The 7,238-nt window shown below is 28.3% G+C and overlaps 1 pseudogene; it reads right to left on the minus strand.

Annotated features, from left to right (window-relative positions):
• Positions 1-2,292: 2,292 nt before the first annotated feature.
• LOC145832215 (WD repeat domain-containing protein 83 pseudogene) lies at positions 2,293-3,270 on the minus strand (annotated as a pseudogene).
• Positions 3,271-7,238: the final 3,968 nt, after the last annotated feature.

Here is a 7,238-nt window from a genome sequence, read left to right on the forward strand (position 1 = left end):
TAATATTACAGACATTTTGAAAAAATCAGATTTTTAAAAACTACAATTTTAAAACTTATGACCAAATCAAAATAGAGTGATGTTTAGTTAAAGATAAATAATAATTAAAGATATAAAACTAAAAATCTGTTCCCAACCTACAAGTAGTTTAAAATTTGTTATAGATTTTAGTGAAAAAACCAAAAAGATTGTTTAAAAACAAAGGGAGAAGATATAACTCAAAAGTTCAATTAAACCCTGGAAAAAGATGAAGACAGTAATAGGACTTTTACAAATTGAAATTGAAGTATATTGTAGGTATACGTCTGCTATAAAAATAAAAGCTCTTTTCTATAGAACATGGGTTACTAAAATGTGACCAACAAAGGGTCCACAACCCGCATGCATGTAAACCTGGCCGACTAAACCAAAAAATGTTGAAACTTCCACTAGATATTCTAGGGTTTGTTATAAATAAGTTCAATTAAAATTAAATATTAATTTCTCATAAAATGTTTAAATTTACAGGATCCAGAACCAACCAATCACATTAAAATGCCTTATATTATAAAAAAATCTTGTCTAGAAGCACAACAGTTTAGAAAAGATTTATTATTACAAAACAAACTACAGAGTTAAAAACAGATTCATTTAATTGTATATAGAAATTAAAAACATTAAATATTACTTTACAATGGTACAATGCTCTACAGAACAAAAAAACAAACCTAACATAAACAACTTACCAAAATATTAAGCTTGGAAATTTTAAATTAAGATAGTTTTTTCTTTAAATATTGGAACAAATTCTTGCAGTTTTTAAAAAGAAGTTATGCATACAACTTATAAATAATGCTTGTAAAATGAATATCTAACTTCTGGTTAACTTATGAATACAGTTTTATTTATACATGTTTAAAATGTTATTTTTATCTGTACAATTTAAACACTTATCATATATGTTATATATTATAAGAATGTGATATGGATTTACTAGGCTGTTTTTATGCTTTTTTAGATATATAGCTACTGTAATGGCATTAATAAACATTTAAGTTTTTGATGAAGTATTTTAATGAAATTTTGATATCTACGAAACACATTTTAATTTATCATTATATTAAAAACATTTACCTTAAATCCATTGAGGCAAATGAGGAGGAACTTAGTTCTTCCCCTGTGAATTCTCTAAACTGTTTAAAACTTTCACTTTTCTTACTTGAAGAATGAACTAAATTTGAAGACCTTGTGGCTTTATGAGTTTTGTGGTAGTGTATTTCAGAAAGACTTTGATCCATTTTATCACTAGTGTTGTTAGATATCATAATGACTTATACTGTTTATTAATTCAAACTGAAAAATCCAAAAGTATTTGTTACATTTTTTATCATAATACTTATACACAAACAATATTACTATGGAAATAAATTCAATACAAAAACCATATTATGTCATTTAAGTCATATGAAAGAAGTTCATCTTAAACTAAAACTTATAATAATCCATCTTTATAAAGCTTTTAAATTCAAAAGTTTTATCCATTTAAGCACATGTATTTTTTATATGAGCTAATAAAAAGGATACAAAAATTAAGACATCTAAACAAGAAAACATGAAAATAAATTTAAGCACCTGTAAATTGTTTTAAATACAATTTATAATAACAAAGTAAAAACAAAAATTGAGTACAAAATCTTTTATAACTAGTTCTTAACTACTAAACTTTTAAATAAAATGAATTATTTTAACAGAAAAATACATGGCAAAAATACTTCTATTATATATATACTTGACAATTTTCTAACAACAAACTTACTACTAGTTTCACTGTAAGGAAATACTTTATTTGAAACATACTCGTTAATCAGTATATAGCGAACAATATAGGATAAAAATGTTTAATGTTAGTATGTTTTTACATATTCCTGAACTAAAACTTGAAATACTAAAAGAAAATAATTTAACTGCTTAAAAATATTTATTGTTTATCTAAGAATTTGAAAAAAGTATTTTTCTTGACAAATAATCAAAATATCTAAGGTTTTCAAATAAATAAAAACATGTTCAAAACTATTAAAACCATACTATAAAAATAAACTTGTTTCATTAAACTATATAAGCTTAAAACAATTTGATCTTACAAGTGAGCAAAACATTTTTAAATGTTCTCTTTTTTTTTAAACGCTTATTACTTTGTTAAACATAAAAAAATAATTAAACTGTGAGTTGTACCATTACCTAAACTATTACAAATTTAACAATAAATAAAAGAAACGTAACAAAATAACCAATAATTTTTTTATAATCTTATAACTAATCTGACTGGTCAAAACTTTCATCACCAAATACAAGCATCTGATTGGTAGATGCTGTTACCAGAATGTTTTTAACTGGGTGGGTTGCCATAGTAATCACAGGGTTCTTACAAACTGGTAACTTGTGGTGAACATCTCCTTGTATCAAGTCCCAACTGTACAAGAACCCGTCTTCTGAGCCTGAAATGATGTGATCATCATCCTTGTTCAGAGCGCATTCAATTGAATAATTTACATTCTTGTGCCCTTTATATTCATTCAGCAGTTGCCCAGTTTCCTTGTCAAGCAACCTCACGGTGGAGTCGTGAGTTGCAACTAAGAGGCACTGGCCATCTTTTGAAAGTTTTGTGCAGGTCACTGGTACTTCAATGTTGTCTGCATGCATCTGCCCCCTTCTCAGGTCGTACCTCCTAACAAAACCGTCAATTGAAGAGGTCACTACTTCATGGTCAGAAGCCTGCACAGAGGTGATGGTGTCTTTGGCCTCGTCTAAAGTTTGAATGGGCTGGTTTTTCCTGGACCTGCAGTCCCAGCATCTGACGGAGTTGTCCACTGATCCGGACATCACAACTGTGGACTCCTCGTTAAAAGTGACACAGTTCACTGCCCCGGCGTGACCCCTGAACCTCCTGACTATCTGCCCGGTGGAAACGTCCCAGTATATGACAGACTTGTCCTTGCTGGCAGAGGCAAGGTTGCTGTTGTCCGTGCTGGCACAAACGTCAAGCACGTCCGAGCCGTGGCCCGTGTACTTCTTTATCAATAGTTTCTTGAGTGGGCTCCACAGCTTCAGTGTCTTGTCACTGCCGCATGAGAGGCAGTAGTTGCCGTCAAAGTTAAGTCTCACGGCCCTTATGGCTTCCTGCTCACAGTCAAATGTACTTAGTAGCTTGCATGGAAAGTTGGTTTTAGCAACTTCTTCCTTTTTCAACTCCCCAGAAGCACCAGGCCTGTTTTCAGGTCCTATTCCAAACATTTTAAGTTTTAACAAAAAATCTAAAAATAGTATTTTGTTAAAAAAGGTTCAACATTATTAAAAATTCTATCAAAAAACAATTTTTATCAATTATGTATGAATTCATACCAATTTAATACTTTTACTACCTAATAAAATAATTCAAAACTTTATTCTAGAAGTAAGAACTACAATCTTTAACAGCTCTTAAAGTTTTAAAATATTCTTAAGGAACAAAAAAAGTACAGTAATGTAGATATACATTTTTACATTTTTAAATCAAGGAAAAGTGCATACCTTATATGAAATATTTACTTTAGACTTTCAATCTATTTTTGAGCTATAGGTTTCTAAATCAGGGGTAGACAAACTGCTGCTTGTAGGTCACATGTGTCCCTGAAGGGTTAAAGTCATGTTAAGTTCATTACATTTCTTCTACTGGCATACAGAGAATATTGTGTCCGTAGTAGATCATTTATATTTTAATCCACATTAAGACTCAGGGTATACTCTTTCAACCAGTTTCTCGAATTGGGGAACAAAATCTACCAGCAATCGTAAGAAGAGAAATTCCACTGTAATTATCACAGTCCCGTTCTTTAAACTTTGTTCTTATATGCTGGTATGCCATCACTGTCTTGAGCTTTCCGAGGAGCTATCATATCAAAGGCTTTACTGAGTTCATGCTGTTAAGTGCACCATCAATAATCATATTCTGTGTAGAATACAGAAGGGAAAAGTGTTGAATTCATATACCTAACTGTTCATTTTCACTGTTAAATGATTTCTCTAGTTTTTGATAGCAAAGGTGATTTTAATTTTTTTGTTCGTATAACTGATTTTCTTGTTCCTTCATAGACTGATGTGGTATCTCCTCTGTCAGCAGCATCTTGAATACGATCACTAGCTTTTAACCAAAACCATAAGTAATTCCTAGCTGTTCTTTAAAAAAAAGTTGTTGGTTACACAAAATCTTTTTTGACTGGTGCAACTTGGCTCATGTTGATAATCAACATGAGCCTGTCCATTTATCTTTAATAAAAAAGTAACACATTGATGTTTTCTTCGAACTGTTTGTTGGTATGTTTGTTCTTTCCAAAAGACTTCAAGGCATTGTGTCTACACTTTTTTGGATCCTAGACCAAGACTCAAAAAAACGGATGTGTTTAAAAAAGAGACCGATGGTATCAGAGCTGTGAACCTTTTAATATCTCCTTATCATGCACTTCTCAAATATTTAGTCAAATTTTACAAGCTAAATTATTTGATTTTGCATGAACTTTTTTGTAATATGCATTTTAAAGCAGACCAAAGAATGATCGCTGTTGCAATCTGTGCTTTCTTACAATATAGTTACAATAACATCGTTAATATGTTACAGGTTAATACAATGGTGTCTTAATAGGATATATTTAGTTGGTGCCAGTTTTTAAAACAGGGGTGTCTCAAAGATACTTTATGCTGCAATTTAGTTTAAAAAACTGAATTTATCACACATAGATTCTGTTGATGACAAAACTTTAGAAGGCATTGACTATTTGAATTTAGTTCTCCAAAACCAAAATGTCTTATACAGGGAGCCCAAGAGTCATGATCAGATCCAACTCTCGCATTAAAATCCCCCTCAATGACAAGCTGATCGTTTATGGGTAATTTTTTCACCATTAGATTTAACTTTTCATAAAATGTACCTTGTATTTACTTGTCAGTGTGTGCGCTAATGAAGAGAACAGGTCAAAATTGCACAAGAACAAAACTATTTTTGTATCTCTGTTTACCAAAGTGCTTTTTATTCTAAATTTAATTAGCTGATGATTAAAGCATTTAGCTGTACAAAACATATATACTAGTATTTTTAAAATTGTATTTTTCTACTAAACTATTTAAAAGCCCTTCAAGTGGGTTCTGTAGAAGGTGTTCAAGTTTGAATAATCACCTTATTATATATATATATACATATTTATAATATAAAAAAACAACTAATTTTCAAATTCTTTACTTAGTTTCAAAGCTTTATGCATCTACTCAGAACGAATAAAGAACAAAGTAAGATTTTTAAAGAATAAAACAAAAAAACACATTGTGACATTTCAACTAAAATTGAATAATTATATTTAGCCTTTTTTAAAAACAACTTATGTACAAGTTAACTTATCTTTGCTTTGTTTGTTCTTGTTTTTGGATTTATTTTGTTGTTATTTTTTTGTTATTATTTAGTGGTTTTTGTTCTTTTGAAATACATATTTTGATTATGTAGGCAGGGTTGCTGCCTTTCTTTTCTTTTATTTAATGATAAATCTTTTTTAATTTTTTCAATCTTGTATTTTTCCAAGCAACATAAATGGCATGTTTTATTGTTTTTCAGTTTTGTTTTGGTTCTGCAGAGTATTTCCCATTTTAAATTATAGTCTTTTTTTGCGTCTTTTAATTCCCAAATATAGTTCGATAGTTTGGTATTGTGTCTTTTTAATTTGTTGGTGAAACTTGCTTTATGGTTGCTATATCTGTTTTTAAATGTTGTACTGGTGGAACCTACGTAGTTGCTTGGTAGATTATATTTTTTGATAGGCAATTATTGTTTAACGGGAATTTTTCTTTCCTGCAGTTGCAGGTTTTTTCTTGTTGTTTGAAGTTTAGGTTGTTTAATAGTTTGTTATTGTGTTTAAGAATTTTTGTTTTAAAATTTTCCATACAGCTATAAGAAATTTTGAGTGTGTTCCTGTTAAAGATTTTTTGATATGGGTGGTTTGTGTTAAAATATATATATACATATATGTGTGTATGCTTGTCTGTAAATATGTATATTTTTTTATTTTTGAATTTTTTTTTCATCATTTTCATTTCCATTTCTTACTATACTAGATTTTTAAATATTTGATGTTTTTAAAAAAAAGTTCAAAGTATTAGTAAAGGCTTATTTTTTTTTTCAAGTATTCTGTTAAGTTTTTATTGGCTAATTTTTTTAATACTTTTCTATCTTATTATACTTTATTATAAGTAACATTTTAATAATTTTCATTTTAAAGCTGACATTATTTTTTTCCTAATCTCTTATTATTTAATTACTTTTTGCAATATGTCAATAATTATTCATGACTTTTTAATAACAAAAATTTGTAAAATTGTTTTAAATTTGTAATTAGATAATTGATTGTGTGTCTTTTTGTAGCTAAAACAAATCAGTTTTATAAAGTCAAAACAAACAACATTTTTTTAAAAGGTAAAGTCTGTGTACATAAAACAATTATACCCACTGATTAACTTATAAAAGCTTTAATTTATCTTATTTTAAGTATTATATTTATATTTTTCGAATTTTAACTTGTATGCTTGATATGCTTGATGAACTCAGTTTTTTGAACTTGGTGCTTTTTTTGAAGCAAATTGCTTTTCTTTGAGTAGTAAAACATCAAACCTGGGTCAAATTTAAACGATCGTTGTGATGAATTAAAGATTAAAATTGAGAAAAGTAGTTTATAAGTTGATTTTAAAAAAAGAAAAAAGCTTAAAACTTTTAGATTTTTTTTTTTTTCTTGTTCTATCAAGTATGTTTTGATATTAAGACTTTTAAATTATGTATTTAAGTTTTTTTTTTTTCAAACGATTTGGAAAACATTTTACTTAGACAAGGAAGCTTTAAGAAAACTGAAAAAATTTTGCGATGCTGTTTCTTTAATTTTTATACTTTTTTTTTTTTTTATTTAACAACATGTTTGTGTTATAGTTGGTAAATTTAAAAACTGTTGATTAAAGAACCCGGTATTTTAGTTTTAAATTTATGTCTAGTGTTAACCATAATAATTTATAGTTTAGTAATCTTTTGTTTGCTAATGTTTTTAAAAACTTCACAAGTTTATCAGTCGGAAGTTTGTAGGACTGTTTATTAATTTGGATTATACTACCATAACTTTATAGTATTTTTAGACAGTTAAAAAAAATGGTATTAATATACGAGTCCCATTCCAACCATCAAAAAAAAAAAATTTAAT

The sequence above is a fragment of the Thalia democratica genome, chromosome 3 (genome assembly GCF_965202585.1).
Source record: "Thalia democratica chromosome 3, ktThaDemo2.hap1.1, whole genome shotgun sequence".
Taxonomy (NCBI): Eukaryota; Metazoa; Chordata; class Thaliacea; order Salpida; family Salpidae; genus Thalia; species Thalia democratica.